Below are 24,563 nucleotides of genomic sequence, written 5' to 3'. Positions count from 1 at the left end.
AAAAAATGGCACGAGTTTAAAAATTTTACATGTCGTAGGTACCCTACTTTGAGCCGCCACAGCGCCGTCCCTGGGGCATCTGCAGGGTTCATCTTCAAAACTTAAACTCGAATACTCCTTGGCTATGCTCACGCCAAATTTTATATCGATCGGATCAGCCGTTTAGAAATGCCAGATTTATTTCCAAAAAATTTCCATTCTGCCCCACTGTGCATTGGTTGCTATGATTTTTCACTAAAAACTTATATAAAACTTATTTATGACAATAAAATTAATCCAATTACAAATCATTTTTTTAATATTAGTGTGCTATTAATTTATATATTTTCTTTAAAAAGTGTAAAATTCCCAAAATTTTTGTTTCGTTTGGTTTCTTTACATTTTCAAATATCAACCATTTGTTGTGAACATATGTTTGATATCTTTTTATGGAGAAAAAATGTCCAGTAAAATATAAAAATTCTTTATCTCTAACTGTTACAAAAACGTTACAACTTTTACTCTGTCATTCAAATTTGTCATTCTTCAAACATCCTCAGTCACTTAATTTTCGAAAAATTAGCCACCCTGCCACGAAAAATAAGAATGGCAGTATAGTTTTTTAAAAATCGTTCCACAGCGGGACTGGATAAAGCTATCGAATAGGTACCTACACGACGGAGCATTATGGACCATTTTAACATTCAAACATGTCCTTCACATTTGCATCTCTGAAGTCCTTAAATAGCGATTCTATAGAATATTTGTATATGGTCATGATTACATCTATAAAATTATGGTAAAATTCAAAAAGAAATACAAAAAGAAGTACAAACACTAAAAAGAAGTACATTTGCGTACTTCTTTAGGGTTATGCAGTTAAAAGTACAATTACTAAAAAGAAGTACGCGTACTGCTGAAAACAGTACGTCTGGCAAGCCTAACTCCAAATGTCAGCAGATATTTTCAGTAGGTGGTCAATAGTGGGGACAATTAAAAGACCTGTCAACTCATTGTCAAGATGTTGATTTTATAAAAGATTGCCCTTGTAATAAAAACAAACGATATTTCTTCTTGAATTTTGTTTGTGGATCTTGTTTTTTACTTTTCTTATTGCGACTCTCAAATCACTTTTAAATTCTTCGGGAGATTTGTCTACGGCATCTATGAAAGGATAGCACATGATGTCAATAGATACATATATTTTATTAAAAAAAAACTTTCTTACCAAAAAATGCTGACATAAAGTTCTTATAATTTGTTAAAGAAATTTTACCATTTCTTCCATTATAGTGTGAGATAATATAATATTTTTGTCCCATATATTTTCAAGATTATTTGAAACATTCCCCTTTATTAAAAACTTTATTGATTGTATCTGAAATAGATAAATAATACAAGTAAATATGTTTTTTATGTAAGATTTTTTACAAGATTCTTTAGATTATTAAAGAAGTAGTACTTACAATATCAGCAACATTATTTGTGTTAATTGATGCATCCATTTGTTTAAATGCTTCTTGATTTCGCATAGGAAATTTATTAATGTACTCAATATGTATGTATGTATGTATGTATGTATGTATGTATGTATGTATGTATGTATGTATGTATGTATGTATGTATGTATGTATGTATGTATGTATGTATGTATGTATGTATGTATGTATGTATGTATGTATGTATGTATGTATGTATGTATGTATGTATGTATGTATGTATGTATGTATTGTATGTATGTATGTATGTAGTATGTATGTATGTATGATGTATGTATGTATGTATGAGTATGTATGTATGTATGTATGTATGTATGATGTATGTATGTATGTATGTATGTATGTATGTATGTATGTATGTATGTATGTATGTATGTATGTATGTATGTATGTATGTATGTATGTATGTATGTATGTATGTATTATGTATGTATGTATGTATGTATGTATGTATGTATGTATGTATGTATGTATGATGTAATGTATGTATTGTATGTATGTATGTATGTATGTATGTATGTATGTACGTATGTATGTATGTATGTATGTACTGTATGTATGTATGTATGTATGTATGTATGTATGTATGTATGTATGTATGTATGTATGTATGTATGTATGTATGTATGTATGTATGTATGTATGTATGTATGTATGTATTAACGTATTGATGGTGGAAAAACAAATGGTTAGCGAAATTATTGGACAGATGTGTACGTAAAAACCATTTGACCATTAATTAAATTAATGACAAATTATGTAGTTTCATTATAATCATTATTAGCTTCATATGTATATAATTTAACTAGTTTATCCAGATGGTCAAATTTCTAGATAACTATAAAGTTACTGCACTTTATATTGTCGACCTTTATAAGATTTGAGAGTAGAGAGAAAAATAATATTGGTCATACCCTAAAAATTTACTGCAAAATGGAACATACATTCAAATATATTCTGGTGTTGCTGAAAAAATGTTTAGCCTAGTGATCAAAGTATAATTTTCTAAAGGATTAAGCTGCGCTGAATCCGAATCTGGATTTCTCCATCACATCAAGTTTTTAAGATATTTGCCTAATATAAATTACAAAAACTACCGTTTTTGGCCATATACTTATGTAAGTATGTATGGAAAATAATACCGCGAAGTTAAAATCTGTTATGTCATTTGAAAATCCAATCTGTATAAATATAGGTATCTTTAAAATGTTATGACTTAAAAATTACTAAAAATCATTGTTTTTTCAATATTAACGACTCGATATCAGGAAAACCTGATGTGATAAAAAAATTCTATGGTTAGATTTGGATTCCACACAGATCAATCATTAAGAAAGGAATATCTTGGGCACCTCTTTAAATTGTCGTTGGTCTTTGTATAGTACATATATAAATATGCATTTGCGTGATTTTTTCAGGAATAATTTAACCGTGTTATGGTTTCGTAAAATTGTTCCTTGTAATTTTAACTATTTTTTGTTGTTCCGCGAGAAAATAACACGAATTTTATTAATAAACAGTATAACTTTGATAATAACAAAAATCAAAACAAAATATTGTATTTAGTGATATAATTATAATCATAAAGAATTCGTTATTCGAATTCTTTTTTTAAATCCTCAAAAAAATATAGCAAAAAGGCAAAATTTGTTGATAATTTAGCAAAATCCAAGTCAAGAAATATTTTAGAAGATGTAAAAAACTTAGTTTTTAATTAAAAATGTTATAAAAATCAAAAAAATATTGAGCAAAAATAATCTGTTTTGAATTGTCGAATAATTTTTTTTATATTTTATTTATCACTAATAGTAAAATGACAAATAAAAAATCACAGCATTACCAGAATAAAATAAAATCTGTTTAATAGTTATTGAACAGATAGAAAATGTTTATGAATAGAAATTGTTTATAAAAGGTTTATAGCTTAAAACAGTTTGATAACTATTTTGTTCAACAAACCTACAATAAGAATTTTTTTAAATAAGACTGTTAATATGTATAAATTAATATTTTAATTTTTTGATTGAAATTTCATTGATATATACATATTTCAATATTTCTAATTATTCTTGAGAAATTTAAATATTTTAAATTGTTTGCGTACTTGTAAAAAATATAGTTTTGATTTTATTATAAATATTATAAAATGGATAAACGCAAGATTAAACGGTTAATAAAACAAAAACAAATAAATTATAAAAAATTAGTTGATAACTGCAATATTCAAACCCAGCAGACTAGAAATCAAACTAGAATATTTGCAACAGATGTTCCTTTGAATCCTATGTCAATAACTTCATCCGAAATACCTTGCCACTTAATATCAACAGCTTCATCATCAACAACCCATGAAGGAAATATGAAATGGAAAGATCAAAATTTGTATTTTTAAAGCACAATGTGGGAGTTGAGTTGGGTAATTATATTCTAAAGGTTCTAAATGATGAAGGATTATGTCTTCCTCTATCTACGAAAACGTTAATTAAAAAACCAAAAAGAACAACAATTATAAGAACCGTAGATAATGGAAAATATACCCACTTTGGTATAGAAAATCAGATTTTACAACACGCTGAGTTTTTGTATAATGTAACCGAAATAATAATAAATATAAATATAGATGGACTTCCGCTTTTCAAAAGTTCGAAAACATGTTTGTGGCCAATATTGGGTTGTTTTTTAAACATTGATGCTAACAATATATTTATTTTGGAGCTTATTTAGGCAATCAAAAACCACTTTCTATTGACACATATCTACACGATTTAAATAATGAAATAAGATAATTAAAAAATGGATCTTTTGCTCATTATTGGGAAAGTTGCGGGAGATGTCAGAACAGAATTATCAAATGATGTAATGCAACTTCAGAAATATGTGCCTAAAGAATTCAATAGAAAGCCTAGATCATTAGATGAACTTCCTAGATGGAAAGCCGTAGAATTGAGGTTTTTTCTCTTGTATGCCGGTATAGTCGTTTTAAAGACTCACGTCAACAATGCTATTTATAACCATTTCTTGCTTCTCCATGTTGGTTATAGACTACTTAATAGTAATAAGAATTTCGAGCATAACCTTTCATTGGCGGAATTATATTTTAAATCTTTTGTTCAAAATTTTGAAAATGTATATGATAAAAAATACTTGTCATATAATATTCATAATTCACTGCATCTATGTGAATGTCTTAAAGAGTTAAATGTAAATAATTTAAGTGATATAAGTGCATATAAATTTGAAAATCATATGCAGATTATAAAAAGGTCGATAAAAAAACCAAATAAAATATTACAACAGTTGCACAAAACTAATTTCAAGACTCCGAAAGAAAAAATATATAAAGGATACATTAAACTTACGAATCATTCCTACTGCTTTTTAACAAATAAGAGTCCAAACAATTTTTGTTTAATTAATGAAAGAATTTATGCAAAAATTATAGATATTGGTAAAAATAATGTCCTATGCTACAAAATAAATGAATACGAACCACACTATGAAACCCCATTAAAATCTGATGAAATTGGAATAATTTGTTTTGAAAACACCGGCAATATTTTGGAATCATATAATGTTTCAGAAATCAGTTCAAAATTAATATGTTTACCATATGGAAACAAGCAAGTTTTGATACCAATTTTACACAATTGTATTTAATGAAATAAAAATACATAATAAAATCCTGGTTTTTATTACCGTTATACTAATGTATTTACTTAATTTACTTGGAAATATAATTTAAATAAATAATAAAATCCTCAATTTATTCTAATCATTAACGTTATGTTTTTTTATTTAATTTACTTAGAAATCTAATTAAATTAACAAATAAATTTAAATTATTCACATTAGAAACAATTTTTTATTTAATTTACTTAGAAATAATGCATATGATGACATCTGTTGTCATGTCATTTATATATCACTAGCTATACCCAGTGTGCTTTGCTACCATAAAAGCAATATAAATAAAAAATCTTCTGAATAATTTTGAAGATTCTAACTGTAATGTTTTCCAGAGATGCATTTTTTCGGAACGTTAATTAAGATTTTAATGTAATCGATGACAAATTAAAAAAAAAAATCTAATATTTTCCCAGATATACGAAATTTTGTATTTAATTCATATAGGGGGTGCCAAGACCCCATTGAAAGTCCGCCCGTTATTCTCTAAATGTTCACGTTAATGCCAAAGATCTTCATATAGAATTTGAAGAATCTTGTTCTATTAGTTTCTCAGATAAGCGAAATTTTGTATTTAATTCATATGTGAGGTGCCAAGCCCCCCATTGAAAGTCCGCCCGTTATTCTCTGAATGTTCTCATGAATGTCAAAGTTCTTCAATTAAAATTTGAATATTCCAGCTCTAATAGTTTCTCAGATATAATATTTTCCTATTTAATTTATATGGGGGCTCCAAGCCCCCATGACGAAAGTCCGCTCTTTTTTCTCCAAAATGTTCAGATGAATAAATTGGCTGCTCCCCTCATCGGTAGTCCGCCAATTTATACCCAGTGTGCTTTGCTACCCTAAAAGCAATATAAATAAAAAATCTTCTTAATAATTTTGAAGATTCTAACTGTAATGTTTTCCAGAGATGCATTTTTTCGGAACGTTAATTAAGATTTTAATGTAATCGATGACAAATTAAAAAAAAAAATCGAATATTTTCCCAGATATACGAAATTTTGTATTTAATTCATATAGGGGGTGCCAAGACCCCATTGAAAGTCCGCCCGTTATTCTCTAAATGTTCACGTTAATGCCAAAGATCTTCACGTAGAATTTGAAGAATCTTGTTCTATTAGTTTCTCAGATAAGCGAAATTTTGTATTTAATTCATATGTGAGGTGCCAAGCCCCCCATTGAAAGTCCGCCCGTTATTCTCTGAATGTTCTCATGAATGTCAAAGTTCTTCAATTAAAATTTGAATATTCTAGCTCTAATAGTTTCTCAGATATAATATTTTCCTATTTAATTTATATGGGGGCTCCAAGCCCCCCATGACGAAAGTCCGCTCTTTTTTCTCCAAAATGTTCAGATGAATAAATTGGCTGCTCCCCTCATCGGTAGTCCGCCCATTTATTTCCCAAAATGTTTACATGGATGTTAAAGTTACTCGTGGAAATTTTTAATATTCTAACTATAATAGTTTCCAAGATAAACGAATTTTTGTATTTAATTTATATGGGAGGTGCCACCCCCCCCCCTAATGCTAATCCGCCCACTTTTTGTCTTAAATAATTATATTGATACTAAAGTTGCTCCGACAAAATTTGAAGACTCTAACGATTATATTATCTCAGATATACTAATTTAATATTTTCTTAATATGGGCGTGGCACGTCGCCCACATGAAATTTCAACATAAAAAGTAGCCTATTGTTCCTTCCAGACATACAGGAAGAAACTGTGAAAATTTCATGAAAATCGGTCCAGCCGTTTAGCAGTCTATAAAGCACAAACATACATACATACATACATACATACATACATACATACATACATACATACATACATACATACATACATACATACATACATACATACATACATACATACATACATACATACATACATACATACATACATACATACATACATACATACATACATACATACATACATACATACATACATACATACATACATACATACATACATACATACATACATACATACATACATACATACATACATACATACATACATACATACATACATACATACATACATACATACATACATACATACATACATACATACATACATACATACATACATACATACATACATACATACATACATACATACATACATACATACATACATACATACATACATACATACATACATACATAATTATATTAAACTAACCTTTTTACATCTATTCATAAAAAAATAAATTGAAAAATATAAATTTTTCGCTAAAATAGATAGTTTTAAAAGCACGATTTTTAAATACTATTTATTTTTTTGGGTAAAAATATTAGCAATTTAATGTATTTTTCTGTAAAAATCGTATAAATTTTAATTCTAATTGCACCAAATTTGCAGAATGGTTGGAAAACATTTCAAATTTATTAATTTTTTAATTATATTGCAAAAAAGATTATTATTGAATGAATTATTTAAGTATGAAAGTGTGACAAGAAGAAGGGCGTATATCCATAACTATAGTTATATTTTAAAAAATTATTATATCTTGCTCTTATTGAAAAAAAGAAGCGAATTTCAAAACTTTATACTCCAGAAGATGTTATTAATATGATAAAAACAGCAAAAACTGAAAATCCCTTTAAAATTTGTGAAATGAATCTGGAAGATTTTAAAAATTTTATGGAAATCACTGAGCTTATAAAAAGAAATTCTGAATGTAAAATTACAAAAGCAAGGTGGATTCAATTAACATTAGATGACCCGAATACCCTAAGATTAAGAAGTAGCCATGAACTATCTGAATCCTGGTCAAATTATTCAATAGCTAATGGTAAAGTAGATTCCGGCAGAAATAATATACCAAATCTGGATAACTTGCTACCCTTAAGGGAAAAAACATTGATATTTGCGAAAACAAGAAAAAAGACCTTCTAACAATGGTGAAATATTTGCCGAACTATGCAAAACAATTTTATGAAGACATATGCAAATAAATGTATAAGTTTTGTTCGTTTCTTATTACTTTACATTAGTTTTTAGTTATTTATTTTAATTATTAGTTAATTAAAAACGCTTAAATTTAAATACATTTCCTTAGAATTTTTGGTATAGTAGGCGTTTTTAATATAAATCTAGTAGATAAATATCTAATTTGGTGTTCCTGTTTAATAAATTAAAAATACATATAAGTATGTATGTATAAAAATACTAAAAAATATATTTTTTTTGGTTTTTGTTTTAATTACTTATAAGGATAATGAAGGATGTCCTTGAAACTTTAGCAAATAATGCTCTAGACTGTTATGTTGAGGCTGTCCAAGTTTTATATAATAAAATAATTAAGAAGTATATAAAAATAACATTTATTTATATATACTTTCAACTAAAATGCCCTTATTCCATTTTAGCAAAATTTCAAGTATTAATTTTGGCAAGTTGTGACTCGAATTTTTTACTGAGTTTTAGCACAGGGATAGATGTGAGTTATATTTATGCATATATGTGAAAAAAGTAGGAAAAAATGCCGATTTTAAAGTTTTATGATGTTTTTATCGTCTCCTGTAAAATTTCCCAAATGGTTTATACGCCCTTATTCGGCTCCATGCTTCATATGTATATAGATTATTATACTTACATCTTTTTCATAGTTTTTCATACATCTATTTATAACTTCGATGTTTGTTGCATCAACTTCCTTTATTATTATAGTTTCAATTGCAGGATTCGACACAACAGGTTGATCTTCAAATTCTCCACTTTGTTGTGCTTCGGTTACTTTTTCTGCTGTTATCCTCGCCAATTTGTTTTGAAAGTTTTTTGGTTCAAGACGTAAGTTTTCTTCGGTATTGTTCTAAATAATTATTACCAATTTTTATTTTATTTATGAATATTTATGAAATTACATTATATATGTACATACTTTTTGCTTCATATCAATAGGTTGTGTCGAATCTTCTTTCTTACGAATTTTATTTGTTTGTTTTTTTTTTGCAAAAAATGATTGCTTCCTTTGTTTTTTTACAGAAAATTTAACAGAAACACATTTTACACAATTAATTTATATATTTAATTAAATATACTTAGCAGTTTTTGGTATTGTGTTACTATTTGTTTTAAATATTGCGTAGAATGTGTTTGTTTTTATCGTTAGCGGTGTTGCTAATATTATTTTACGTACGCGATTTTTAGCAGCGGGTAAATTGATGTATTCTAATGAATTGTCATTAATATACTGAATGAATATGAATGAAAATTAAATGGCAAATATCCAAGTTGATTTTTACCTAACTTTGTTCATAATAAAATTATGAAAATTATAATATAGAAAACAGCGATTTTAACATTTTTATTTTTCAATAGCAGGTAGTAGTTAAAATATAATAAAACCCACAATAAAGCATATTTCGCAGAATTATTTTGGAAATATGCCACTTTTTAGAAAAAAAAAAAAAAAAAAAACATTGTCAATTAAAAAAGCAAAAAAAATACTTTTACCTACTTTTTGTAATATTTATGTGCACACGTAATAAAATTCTAGAAAATGTATGGTAAAAAGATTTTAGTACCCTTAACTTGAATGATTTTTTTGTGATAAATAAACATTTATGAGGATTTTTACCTGTTTCTCGCGGTTTTTATACATGTATGCACGTACAAGTTTTACAAAACACAGGTCAACAAATTTGCCCAGCAAATTTAACTGGCGGAAATGGAAAATTTTCCGCTGACAAAAAAGGATTTTTGTTGAAAATCATCATTGTGCTTTAATTCTATTAGCAACACTTATATACATCAGCTGTTTAATTGTAAATAAATATTTTATATAAGGGACAAACATGATCTATTTAACGATTACTTAAATTTTTCTGATTTGTTAAATTCACACAATATTGATATTTTTATTCGCTTAATTAAATTTATAAATGAAGCGGAAATTTCCGATATAATTTAATCTTTCACTTCTGACATTTTTAGCATTCGATAGAAGTAGGCATTTTTCAATGCCCAACGAATGTATATACTATACATTATTTTATTTGAATTTATATACGAAATCATTATACGAAATTTTTTCCTTATCGGTCCTTAATTGATCGCAACTCCCATATAAGGACCATTTCCGAAAATTACTTAAATGCACATTGATAATCAAAGTTATCGGGATAAAATTCGACATAAATGTGTACTTTGTATATATAAATCATTCTACGGAAATTTTTCCAGATCGTTCCATAAGTTGTCTTAACTCCCATAAAAGGTTAACTTCTGAAAATCACTTAACATCACTTAATTCGTTATTAAATGATTATATCCGGATAAAATTCGACATGATTATGTTCTGTGTATAGATAAATCATTCTTTTAAAATGGACAAAATTAAGTTTTTTTCTGTTCTAAAAAATATGAAGAATGCTTGAATCTTGACAGAGAAAACAAAACAACTTTTAATTTGACAAACAATTTTGAGTAGTTCATTAAAGAGTAAAACCACCGTTTTTGTCTTATCATTGTTTCTCAAAAATACATCCATTTATACAAAAATATGTTTAAACATATTATTTTATTCATTAGCTTTTATGCATCCAAATATCGTTAGATACACAAAGCAGTCTAATTAAAAAAAATTCGGAATTTGTAAATGGAAATGTGTGCTGGAGTTATTCAATATTATTATTTAATTTGAAAAGCTTAGAATAAAACGGCGCTACATACAGAAAAAGTTGTGCAGAATTTTTGGAGGATAATTTTCTAAAAGTGTAAAAATATATTGAAAGATCAATTTATCCAAATTTTGTACGAACAATGCTTTCTATGCATCGTTTGAGAGGTCTACCTATATAAGATTTGCAAAAGTGTTGTCTTTCGGGACACTCTAATGAGTACTCAAATAAATATCTTCATGGTTTTTTAGATTTGAGCTGCATTTGAAAAATGACAACCGAATTTATGTCAAGATAATTTTATGATAGCATATTTACCTGATCATAGATTTTTATTGTTATTTCGATTAACAATATATTTCAATTTTTTATTATACCCTTCACCTTCCTGAGAAGGGTATATATAAGTTTGTCATTCCGTTTGTAATTTCTATAATATAATTTTCCGGCGCCATAAAGTATATATTAGAGTGGGTCGGTCTCTATGGACAAAAAAAAAAAGTTGTGTCAGTCACCCCCTAGGATTAAAGATATGTTAATAACATTTCCAAAAATATAAAAAATATTTTTTTGCCACGCCTAGAAATACCGCCCTTTTTGTTTTTTATATATTACGCCGCCATTTTAAGTCCGATCGTAACATGTCATATATCAATATTTATGGCTTGACTGTAGCTATATTTCACTCTTAGAAAATTTTTTTATTCGACGACATTCTCTATGCGTGACCTCTGATATCTCGGATCCTTCCCCAAAATCTTAAATTGTGGCTATACTGGAATAAAGTACATTGAATTATATGAACTATTACCTTTTAAAATGCTCACTTTTATGCAAAAACACCTATTTTATAGATATTTAAAAATGTTCAAGTATTTATCAACCGTTCTCACAACAAACAATTAATTTGCCAGGAAAAACAGTCGAAAAAATTTTTTTTTATGAACTATATAAAACAGAAATCCTTTTAATTTTTTCAGTTATAAACCATTTCATTTCTAACTTCCTTTCAAAATAAAAGAAAGTTAACTACATATATCCTACAGCAATATAGTGGTTTAGCTATGTCCGTCCTACTGTCAGTCCATGTAAACCTTGTTGTCAAACTACAAATCGCAATTTTCCAGATAATTTGATGAAAATAGGCTCAAATATTTCATTTTACCAAAGGACGAAGTTGTTTGAAGATGGATTAAATCGGAGCCTTTAATTGTGGCTTGCCGTTATTTCCCTCTTAAACACTACCATTATGATAAAATTCTGCATATCTAACTCCTATATGAACATAAATCCCTCCACTAAATTTTGTTGGGATCGGTCTATAATTGATCCTAGCTCCCATAAATAGGCACTTTCAGAAAATCAGTTTTTCATCAATAAATTGCTTAAAAAGTAGTGGACAAATTTCTATATAAATGCTTTATTAAAAAATAAATCACATTTTAGATATACTCATAACTGGTATCATTCCCGACTAATATTTATACCCTACACCACTATAGTGGTGTACAAAAATATTGGTCCTACACTCACCTTAAAGTATACCGATCGATTCAGAATCATTTTTTGAGTCGATTAAGACATGTCTGTCCGTCCGTCTGGCTTGCTGTCCATCTAAACCTTGTGCGCAAGGTACAGGCCGCAATTTTCAAGATAATTTGATGAAACTTGGCCCAAGCATGTTTTTGGGCACAGGGACGAAGCCCAAATTCGGTCCATTATTTCACCAAGCCTCCATACAACCGTACCTCCCGATTTGGGCTTTTTATGCCATAATTACGTCAAATATACTGTTATCTCTCTAAAAATTAAAAAAAATCGAATATTTTCCCAGATATACGAAATTTTGTATTTAATTCATATAGGGGGTGCCAAGACCCCATTGAAAGTCCGCCCGTTATTCTCTAAATGTTCACGTTAATGCCAAAGATCTTCACGTAGAATTTGAAGAATCTTGTTCTATTAGTTTCTCAGATAAGCGAAATTTTGTATTTAATTCATATGTGAGGTGCCAAGCCCCCCATTGAAAGTCCGCCCGTTATTCTCTGAATGTTCTCATGAATGTCAAAGTTCTTCAATTAAAATTTGAATATTCTAGCTCTAATAGTTTCTCAGATATAATATTTTCCTATTTAATTTATATGGGGGCTCCAAGCCCCCCATGACGAAAGTCCGCTCTTTTTTCTCCAAAATGTTCAGATGAATAAATTGGCTGCTCCCCTCATCGGTAGTCCGCCAATTTATTTCCCAAAATGTTTACATGGATGTTAAAGTTACTCGTGGAAATTTTTAATATTCTAACCATAATAGTTTCCAAGATAAACGAATTTTTGTATTTAATTTATATGGGAGGTGCCACCCCCCCCCCCCCTAATGCTAATCCGCCCACTTTTTGTCTTAAATAATTATATTGATACTAAAGTTGCTCCGACAAAATTTGAAGACTCTAACGATTATATTATCTCAGATATACTAATTTAATATTTTCTTAATATGGGCGTGGCACGTCGCCCACATGAAATTTCAACATAAAAAGTAGCCTATTGTTCCTTCCAGACATACAGGAAGAAACTGTGAAAATTTCATGAAAATCGGTCCAGCCGTTTAGCAGTCTATAAAGCACAAACATACATACATACATACATACATACATACATACATACATACATACATACATACATACATACATACATACATACATACATACATACATACATACATACATAAATACATACATACATACATACATACATACATACATACATACATACATACATACATACATACATACATACATACATACATACATACATACATACATACATACATACATACATACATACATACATACATACATACATACATACATACATACATACATACATACATACATACATACATACATACATACATACATACATACATACATACATAATTATATTAAACTAACCTTTTTACATCTATTCATAAAAAAATAAATTGAAAAATATAAATTTTTCGCTAAAATAGATAGTTTTAAAAGCACGATTTTTAAATACTTTTTATTTTTTTGGGTAAAAAATATTAGCAATTTAATGTATTTTTCTGTAAAAAATCGTATAAATTTTAATTCTAATTGCACCAAATTTGCAGAATGGTTGGAAAACATTTCAAATTTATTAATTTTTTAATTATATTGCAAAAAAGATTATTATTGAATGAATTATTTAAGTATAAAAGTGTGACAAGAAGAAGGGCGTATATCCATAACTATAGTTATATTTTAAAAAATTATTATATCTTGCTCTTATTGAAAAAAAGAAGCGAATTTCAAAACTTTATACTCCAGAAGATGTTATTAATATGATAAAAACAGCAAAAACTGAAAATCCCTTTAAAATTTGTGAAATGAAGCTGGAAGATTTTAAAAATTTTATGGAAATCACTGAGCTTATAAAAAGAAATTCTGAATGTAAAATTACAAAAGCAAGGTGGATTCAATTAACATTAGATGACCCGAATACCCTAAGATTAAGAAGTAGCCATGAACTATCTGAATCCTGGTCAAATTATTCAATAGCTAATGGTAAAGTAGATTCCGGCAGAAATAATATACCAAATCTGGATAACTTGCTACCCTTAAGGGAAAAAACATTGATATTTGCGAAAACAAGAAAAAAGACCTTCTAACAATGGTGAAATATTTGCCGAACTATGCAAAACAATTTTATGAAGACATATGCAAATAAATGTATAAGTTTTGTTCGTTTCTTATTACTTTACATTAGTTTTTAGTTAGTTATTTTAATTATTAGTTAATTAAAAACGCTTAAATTTAAATACATTTCCTTAGAATTTTTGGTATAGTAGGCGTTTTTAATATAAATCTAGTAGAGAAATATCTAATTTGGTGTTCCTGTTTAATAAATTAAAAATACATATAAGTATGTATGTATAAAAATACTAAAAAATATATTTTTTTTGGTTTTTGTTTTAATTACTTATAAGGATAATGAAGGATGTCCTTGAAACTTTAGCAAATAATGCTCTAGACTGTTATGTTGAGGCTGTCCAAGTTTTATATAATAAAATAATTAAGAAGTATATAAAAATAACATTTATTTATATATACTTTCAACTAAAATGCCCTTATTCCATTTTAGCAAAATTTCAAGTATTAATTTTGGCAAGTTGTGACTCGAATTTTTTACTGAGTTTTAGCACAGGGATAGATGTGAGTTATATTTATGCATATATGTGAAAAAAGTAGGAAAAAATGCCGATTTTAAAGTTTTATGATGTTTTTATCGTCTCCTGTAAAATTTCCCAAATGGTTTATACGCCCTTATTCGGCTCCATGCTTCATATCGTATATAGATTATTATACTTACATCTTTTTCATAGTTTTTCATACATCTATTTATAACTTCGATGTTTGTTGCATCAACTTCCTTTATTATTATAGTTTCAATTGCAGGATTCGACACAACAGGTTGATCTTCAAATTCTCCACTTTGTTGTGCTTCGGTTACTTTTTCTGCTGTTATCCTCGCCAATTTGTTTTGAAAGTTTTTTGGTTCAAGACGTAAGTTTTCTTCGGTATTGTTCTAAATAATTATTACCAATTTTTATTTTATTTATGAATATTTATGAAATTACATTATATATGTACATACTTTTTGCTTCATATCAATAGGTTGTGTCGAATCTTCTTTCTTACGAATTTTATTTGTTTGTTTTTTTTTGCAAAAAATGATTGCTTCCTTTGTTTTTTTTACAGAAAATTTAACAGAAACACATTTTACACAATTAATTTATATATTTAATTAAATATACTTAGCAGTTTTTGGTATTGTGTTACTATTTGTTTTAAATATTGCGTAGAATGTGTTTGTTTTTATCGTTAGCGGTGTTGCTAATATTATTTTACGTACGCGATTTTTAGCAGCGGGTAAATTGATGTATTCTAATGAATTGTCATTAATATACTGAATGAATATGAATGAAAATTAAATTGCAAATATCCAAGTTGATTTTTACCTAACTTTGTTCATAATAAAATTATGAAAATTATAATATAGAAAACAGCGATTTTAACATTTTTATTTTTCAATAGCAGGTAGTAGTTAAAATATAATAAAACCCACAATAAAGCATATTTCGCAGAATTATTTTGGAAATATGCCACTTTTTAGAAAAAAAAACATTGTCAATTAAAAAAGCAAAAAAAAATACTTTTACCTACTTTTTGTAATATTTATGTGCACACGTAATAAAATTCTAGAAAATGTATGGTAAAAAGATTTTAGTACCCTTAACTTGAATGATTTTTTTGTGATAAATAAACATTTATGAGGATTTTTACCTGTTTCTCGCGGTTTTTATATATGTATGCACGTACAAGTTTTACAAAACACAGGTCAACAAATTTGCCCAGCAAATTTAACTGTCGGAAATGGAAAATTTTCCGCTGACAAAAAAGGATTTTTGTTGAAAATCATCATTGTGCTTTAATTCTATTAGCAACACTTATATACATCAGCTGTTTAATTGTAAATAAATATTTTATATAAGGGACAAACATGATCTATTTAACGATTACTTAAATTTTTCTGATTTGTTAAATTCACACAATATTGATATTTTTATTCGCTTAATTAAATTTATAAATGAAGCGGAAATTTCCGATATAATTTAATCTTTCACTTCTGACATTTTAGCATTCGATAGAAGTAGGCATTTTTCAATGCCCAACGAATGTATATACTATACATTATTTTATTTGAATTTATATACGAAATCATTATACGAAATTTTTTCCTTATCGGTCCTTAATTGATCGCAACTCCCATATAAGGACCATTTCCGAAAATTACTTAAATGCACATTGATAATCAAAGTTATCGGGATAAAATTCGACATAAATGTGTACTTTGTATATATAAATCATTCTACGGAAATTTTTCCAGATCGGTCCATAAGTTGTCTTAACTCCCATAAAAGGTTAACTTCTGAAAATCACTTAACATCACTTAATTCGTTATTAAATGATTATATCCGGATAAAATTCGACATGATTATGTTCTGTGTATAGATAAATCATTCTTTTAAAATGGACAAAATTAAGTTTTTTTCTGTTCTAAAAAATATGAAGAATCCTTGAATCTTGACAGAGAAAACAAAACAACTTTTAATTTGACAAACAATTTTGAGTAGTTCATTAAAGAGTAAAACCACCGTTTTTGTCTTATCATTGTTTCTCAAAAATACATCCATTTATACAAAAATATGTTTAAACATATTATTTTATTCATTAGCTTTTATGCATCCAAATATCGTTAGATACACAAAGCAGTCTAATTAAAAAAAATTCGGAATTTGTAAATGGAAATGTGTGCTGGAGTTATTCAATATTATTATTTAATTTGAAAAGCTTAGAATAAAACGGCGCTACATACAGAAAAAGTTGTGCAGAATTTTTGGAGGATAATTTTCTAAAAGTGTAAAAATATATTGAAAGATCAATTTATCCAAATTTTGTACGAACAATGCTTTCTATGCATCGTTTGAGAGGTCTACCTATATAAGATTTGCAAAAGTGTTGTCTTTCGGGACACTCTAATGAGTACTCAAATAAATATCTTCATGGTTTTTTAGATTTGAGCTGCATTTGAAAAATGACAACCGAATTTATGTCAAGATAATTTTATGATAGCATATTTACCTGATCATAGATTTTTATTGTTATTTCGATTAACAATATATTTCAATTTTTTATTATACCCTTCACCTTCCTGAGAAGGGTATATATAAGTTTGTCATTCCGTTTGTAATTTCTATAATATAATTTTCCGACGCCATAAAGTATATATTAGAGTGGGTCGGTCTCTATGGACAAAAAAAAAGTTGTGTCAGTCACCCCCTAGGATTAAAGATATGTTAATAACATTTCCAAAAATATAAAAAATATTTTTTTGCCACGCCTAGAAATACCGCCCTTTTTGTTTTTTATATATTACGCCGCCATTTTAAGTCCGATCGTAACATGTCATATATCAATATTTATGGCTTGACTGTAGCTATATTTCACTCTTAGAAAATTTTTTTATTCGACGACATTCTCTATGCGTGACCTCTGATATCTCGGATCCTTCCCCAAAATCTTAAATTGTGGCTATACTGGAATAAAGTACATTGAATTATATGAACTATTACCTTTTAAAATGCTCACTTTTATGCAAAAACACCTATTTTATAGATATTTAAAAATGTTCAAGTATTTATCAACCGTTCTCACAACAAACAATTAATTTGCCAGGAAAAACAGTCGAAAAAATTTTTTTTTATGAACTATATAAAACAGAAATCCTTTTAATTTTTTCAGTTATAAACCATTTCATTTCTAACTTCCTTTCAAAATAAAAGAAAGTTAACTACATATATCCTACAGCAATATAGTGGTTTAGCTATGTCCGTCCTACTGTCAGTCCATGTAAACCTTGTTGTCAAACTACAAATCGCAATTTTCCAGATAATTTGATGAAAATAGGCTCAAATATTTCATTTTACCAAAGGACGAAGTTGTTTGAAGATGGATTAAATCGGAGCCTTTAATTGTGGCTTGCCGTTATTTCCCTCTTAAACACTACCATTATGATAAAATTCTGCATATCTAACTCCTATATGAACATAAATCCCTCCACTAAATTTTGTTGGGATCGGTCTATAATTGATCCTAGCTCCCATAAATAGGCACTTTCAGAAAATCAGTTTTTCATCAATAAATTGCTTAAAAAGTAGTGGACAAATTTCTATATAAATGCTTTATTAAAAAATAAATCACATTTTAGATATACTCATAACTGGTATCATTCCCGACTAATATTTATACCCTACACCACTATAGTGGTGTACAAAAATATTGGTCCTACACTCACCTTAAAGTATACCGATCGATTCAGAATCATTTTTTGAGTCGATTAAGACATGTCTGTCCGTCCGTCTGGCTGGCTGTCCATCTAAACCTTGTGCGCAAGGTACAGGCCGCAATTTTCAAGATAATTTGATGAAACTTGGCCCAAGCATGTTTTTGGGCACAGGGACGAAGCCCAAATTCGGTCCATTATTTCACCAAGCCTCCATACAACCGTACCTCCCGATTTGGGCTTTTTATGCCATAATTACGTCAAATATACTGTTATCTCTCTAAAAATTAACACAAATAAGTTTTATATAAGTATAAATGACACTGCAGATTTTCGTAATGATCGGCCCTTATTTGACCCTAGCCCCCATACAAACCCCTCTTCAAAAAATGTCTTAGACGTCTAAAATTGACTTGTAACCATTTGTATCGCAATGAAACAAAACTAACTGTTATTTAAAAATATATCCTGTTCCCAAATTTAATAAGGATTGGCCCATATTTGACCTATACTCCTATATAAAGCCTCATTTAGAAAATTTTGATTTTTATCAATAACTTGCTTAAATACTTTGGAATTAAGGTAAAATTCAAAGTTATTTTTAAAATTTTAAAAATATACTCATGGTGTAGGATATTATATGGTCGACCATGCCCGTCTATACTTTCCTACTTGTTTTTTATTAGTTTTTATTTCAATAACTTCTTTAAAAATATATAACTATTTAAGAAAAGTTAATATATCTTTAAATAAATTTATTACATTTTATAAAAATTAGTATAAACATTTTTGAAAATTGTTAAAAAAAACGAGCAAGTAATTGTATGGTAAAAACATGAAATATTTTTATAAACTCCTTAATTTTTCAGCGATTTTTATAAAATAAAATGTTTAGTTTTTATGTACCTACGTGATTTTGTTATTAATGAATAAAATTAAATGCTGAATAAAATTATCTTTCTTGTGTTAAGATAGGGGGCAGAATGAAATTTTTGTATTGTAAATTAATTTAAAAAAATAGTTTTCGACCATATCCCCAGCAAATTAATTGTTTGTAGTTAGAACTATACAGGTAGTTTTAAATACCTGTAAAATAGCTGTTTATGCATAAAAGTGAGCATTTTAGAAGCAAATAGCTCATATAATTAAATGTATTTTATTACAGTACAGCCACAATTTTAGATTTTGGGGAAGGATCCGAGATATCAGAAGTCGAGCATAGAATATGACGTCGAATTAAAAAATTGTCAGAGGGTGAAATATAGCTACAGTCAAGCCATAAATATTGATATATTATATGTTACAATCGGACTTAAAATGGCGACGTTATATATAAAAAACAAAAAGGGCGGTATTTCTAGGCGTGGCAAAAAAATATTTTTTATATTTTTTGAAATGTTATTAACATATCTTTAATCGTAGGGGGTGACTGACTCAACTTTTTTTTTCGACCCACCCTAGTATATATGTATATATTCTGGATCCTTATAGGTAGCGGAGTTGATTAAGCTATGTCCGTCTGCCTGTCTGTCTGTCCGTCTGTGTGTTTGTTGAAATCAGTTTTTAAAGAACCCCAGATATCGGCGAGATCCGATCTGACATGCTTTCGAGAAGATCGCTATTTAAAATCAGCAAAATCGGTCCATAAATACCGAAGATATGAGCAAAACTCCGAGACAACCTCTGAAAACAGACAATTTTTTCATGCTTTGATATACATATGTATAAGCATCAACAACACTTCTTATTCATTGAGTATTTCGTTTCATATGTTTGGATGGCTGTGTGTTTCATTGCCTTGTGTATATTGTTTTTGTTTCTTGGTGCATTCAGTGCTTATCATCCAATCAATATCATATATAGTTTTTTTTTATACCCCCCACAACCATCTGTGGTGATAGATGGTATATATAACTTTGTCATTCCGTGTGTAACACCAAGAAATATGCATCTGCGACCCAACAAAGTATATATATTATTGATCCTTATTCTGAGTCGATTTAACTATGTCCGTCCGTCCGTCCGTCTATCTGTCTGTGTAAAACACGTTCACGTTAAAACGAAACAATAAAAATTCACGAAATTCACCCAAAACATTCCTTATTATCAGGTACAGTTTGGTATTGAAAATCAGTAAAACCGGTTTACGACGTAAAAAGTTATGATTAAAAATTTCAGACTACCTCGAAAAAAATAACGTTTTTTCCCAATTCATAAATAGTTTTCTCAGAAACTACCAATGATATTTCGATGAATTTTGTCATACATTATTTTTTTGTGCCAGGGATCAAGTATGTTCAAACTCATGACAATTGATCCAATATTTTCCATAGCCCCCATACAAAGGTGTATATTCCCGGATATAAGTTTATCGTTAATAACTCTCTTAAATATATCGGTATCAACACAAAATTTTGTACATACAAATATAATGTGAATTGAAATCATACTACTAACGTAGATCTCAGTTGGTTTACAATTGGTCATAGCTCCCATGTAAGGTCCACTTCCAAAAATCACCTAAACGCAAATATTTCATTGACAAATAAAGCTTTTGTGATACAATTCGACCTGAATATGTTTTGTGTACATACAAATCATTCTACCAAATTTCTTTTCGGATCGGTCCATTATTAGTCATAGCTCCCATATAAGGCCCACTTCCGGAAATCACTTAAACGCACATATTTAATTGTCAAATAAAGGTATCTTGATAAAATTCGACACATATATGTTTCGTCTATATATGAATCACTCTAATTTTTTCGGATAAGACCATAATTGGTCATAGCTCCCATATAGGGTCCACTTCCGAAAATCATTTAAACGAATATGTTTCATTGATAAATAAAACTATCGGTATAAAATTCAACTTGAATATGTTTTGTATACGTATAAATAATTCTAACAATTTTTCCCCGGATCGGTCCGTTATTGGTCATAGCTTCCATATGAGGCTCTCTTCCGAAAATCATTTAAACTCACATATTTCATTGTTAAGTAAAGCTATCTTGATAAAATTCCATACAAATATGTTTTGTGTACATACATATGAATCACTCTACGAAATTTTTCTGGAGAGGCCCGTAATTGGTCGTAGCTCCTATATGAAGTCAAGTTATCTAAAAATTAGATAGTTAAATGGGTTTTAATAAAAAGTATCTTGCTGGTGGAGGGTATTTAAGATTCGGCGTAGCCGAATATAGCACTCTAACTTGTTAACTTCTGAGGTTAGACCTATTAAATGCCAAATTTTATGTAAATAAGTTTATTAGTTGTGTAGTGAAAGAGTAAAAACAGAGTTTCATATATATTTATTATTATATATTATAGGTTTTGAACATATAATGTGTCGTACTGTTCATTCCACAACATTCATTATAACAGATTTCATGAAAATCGGATCAGTAGTTTTTGGTATGCCTGGACGTAAATTTGGTTTAATAATTGTTTTACAAAAAGTTGGCGTAAAAAGGGGCGTGGCGTCCGATTCTGATCCTGAGATCAGACTTATCGGTTCAGTAGTTTTCTGTAAGTCTCGAATGAAAATTTTGTGTAACAATTATATAGAAAAAAGTAAGCATAAGAAGAATCGTGACGTCAAATCATTATTTTATATAGCCTATTGTTCTAATTTAGAATAGAACTATTAGTGTTCTAAATTTCATGTAAATCGGTTAAGTAGTTTGTTTGTTCGTGAAAGCGTAACAAACAGACTTTCTTATTCATATAATTATAGGATAAAATATAGGTAAGGCGTGGCATCGGATCAAGTTCTTATATAGCCTACAGTTCTTTCTAAGCTTATACCTATCGGTATGCAAAATTTCATGTTAATCGGTTTAGTAGTTTTTGCATATTGTGAAAATTGGTGAAATAATAGTTTTACAAAAAGTGGGTGTCGCAATAAAAAAAATACTTATTACAAAAATAAATATTTTAATAATGCGCGAGAGATTTGCCGTACATATGATGTTGCTCATGTGCAGGTTCGATTACTACTCTCTTTAAAATTAAACAAGTTAGAGTACTATATTCGGCTAGCAGAATCTTAAATACCCTCCACCAGCAAGCTACTTTTTATTGAAACCCATTTAACTATCTAATTTTTAGATTTCTTGGCAAAATTTTTGTTTCCGTATTGCAGGTACTAACATTTATGCATATGTCAAACTAATTTTAATTATGTCGAGATATATATGTATATTAATAGGCCAGTTTGAAAACATTTTAATATATTGATTTATCTGTACACAGAACATACGCATTTTGAATTTTATACGGATGTAATCATTTAATTACGAATTAAGTGATTTTCAGAAGTATACCTTATATGGGAGCTAAGACAATCTATGGACCGATCCGGAAAAAATTCCGTAGAATGATTTATATATACAAAATACATATTTATGTCGAATTTTATCCCGATAACTTTGATCGTCAATGTGCATTTGAGTAATTTTCGGAAAGGGTCCTTATATGGGAGTTGTGACCAATTATCGACCGATAAGGAAAAAATATGGCAAAAAAATCAAGTCGAATTTTACTATAATAGATTTATTAATTAATGAAATATTTGCGTTTAGGTGATTTTCGGAAGTGGACTTTATATGTATTTGTGTAAGGTTTGGTAGAATGATTTATATGCTTACAAAACATATTCAAGTCGTACTTTATCCCGATAGCATTATTATTCAAAGAAATATATGCGTTTAACTGATTTTCGCAAGTGGACCCTCTTGGTAGCCTATCCGGAAAAAAAAATTCGTTGAGTGATTCATATAAAGACAAAACATATTTGTGTAGAATTTTATCAATATAACTTTATTTGACAATTAAATATGTGCGCTTAAGTGATTTTCGGAAGTGGGACTTATATGGGAGTTATGGTCAATAATGGACCGATCCGGGAAAAAAGTGGTAGAATGATTTATATGTACATAGAATATATTCAAGTCGAATTTTATCCTTATAGTTTTAGAATTTAATGAAATATCTGCGTTTAAGTGATTTTCGGAAGTGGACTTTGTATGGAAGCTATGACCAATTATGAGTCTATCCGGAAAAAATTTCGTAGAGTGACTTATATAAAGACAAAACATATTTGTGTCCAATTTTATCAAGATTGCTTCATTTGACAATGAAATATGTGCTTTTAAGTGATTTTCGGAAGTGGGCCTTATATGGGAGCTATGACCAATAATGTACCGATCCGTAGCCCAATAGCTTTAGAATTCAATGAAATATAGGCGTTTAAGTGATTTTTGGAAGTGGACCAATTATGGGCCTATCCGAAAAAAATTTAGTAGAGTAATTCATATTTAAACAAAATATATTTATGTCGAATTTTATCACGATAGCTTTATTTGACAATGAAATATGTGTTTTTAAGAGATTTTCGGAAGTGGGCCTTATATGGGAGCTCTGACCAATAATGGACCGATCGGTAAAAAATTTGTAGAATGATTTGTATGTATACAAAACATATTTGTGTCGAATTTTATCCCGATAACTTTATAATTCAATGAAATATATCCTTTTAAGTGATTTTCGAAAGTGGACTTTATATGGGAGGTATGACCAATTATGGGCCTATCAGGAAAAAATTTCGTAGAATGATTCATATTTAGTCTAAACATATTTGTGCCGAATTTTATCAAGATAGCTTTATTTGACAATGAAATATGAGCTTTTAAATGATTTTCGGAAGTGGGCCTTATATGGGAGCTATGACCAATTACGGACCGATTCGGAAAAAACTTCATAGAGTGATTTATATATACACAAAATGTATTCATGTTAAATTTTATCTTGATAGCTTTATTTATCAGTGAAATATGCGCGATTGAGTGATTTTCGAA

At 28.5% G+C, this 24,563-nt stretch overlaps 1 protein-coding gene across 5 annotated transcripts in view; it reads left to right on the top strand.

The window, feature by feature from the left end:
- Positions 1-24,563, top strand: part of LOC119600058 — a 564,032-nt gene that overhangs the window by 490,335 nt on the left and 49,134 nt on the right. Inside the window, exon 8 of one of the 5 annotated variants that reach the window (XM_037950080.1) lies at positions 8,847-8,865. The exons of the other annotated variants lie outside the window; for them this stretch is intronic. The gene's annotated coding sequence lies outside the window, so the exon portion shown is untranslated. Of the gene's footprint in view, positions 1-8,846; positions 8,866-24,563 lie in introns of those variants that run through there. 5 annotated transcript variants of the gene reach the window in all.

Source organism: Lucilia sericata, unplaced genomic scaffold, assembly GCF_015586225.1.
Source record: "Lucilia sericata isolate MDLA Ls3-8-SP2 unplaced genomic scaffold, ASM1558622v1 Contig000102F_arrow, whole genome shotgun sequence".
Classification (NCBI taxonomy): Eukaryota; Metazoa; Arthropoda; class Insecta; order Diptera; family Calliphoridae; genus Lucilia; species Lucilia sericata.
This window is presented reverse-complemented; position numbering and strand designations above follow the sequence as displayed.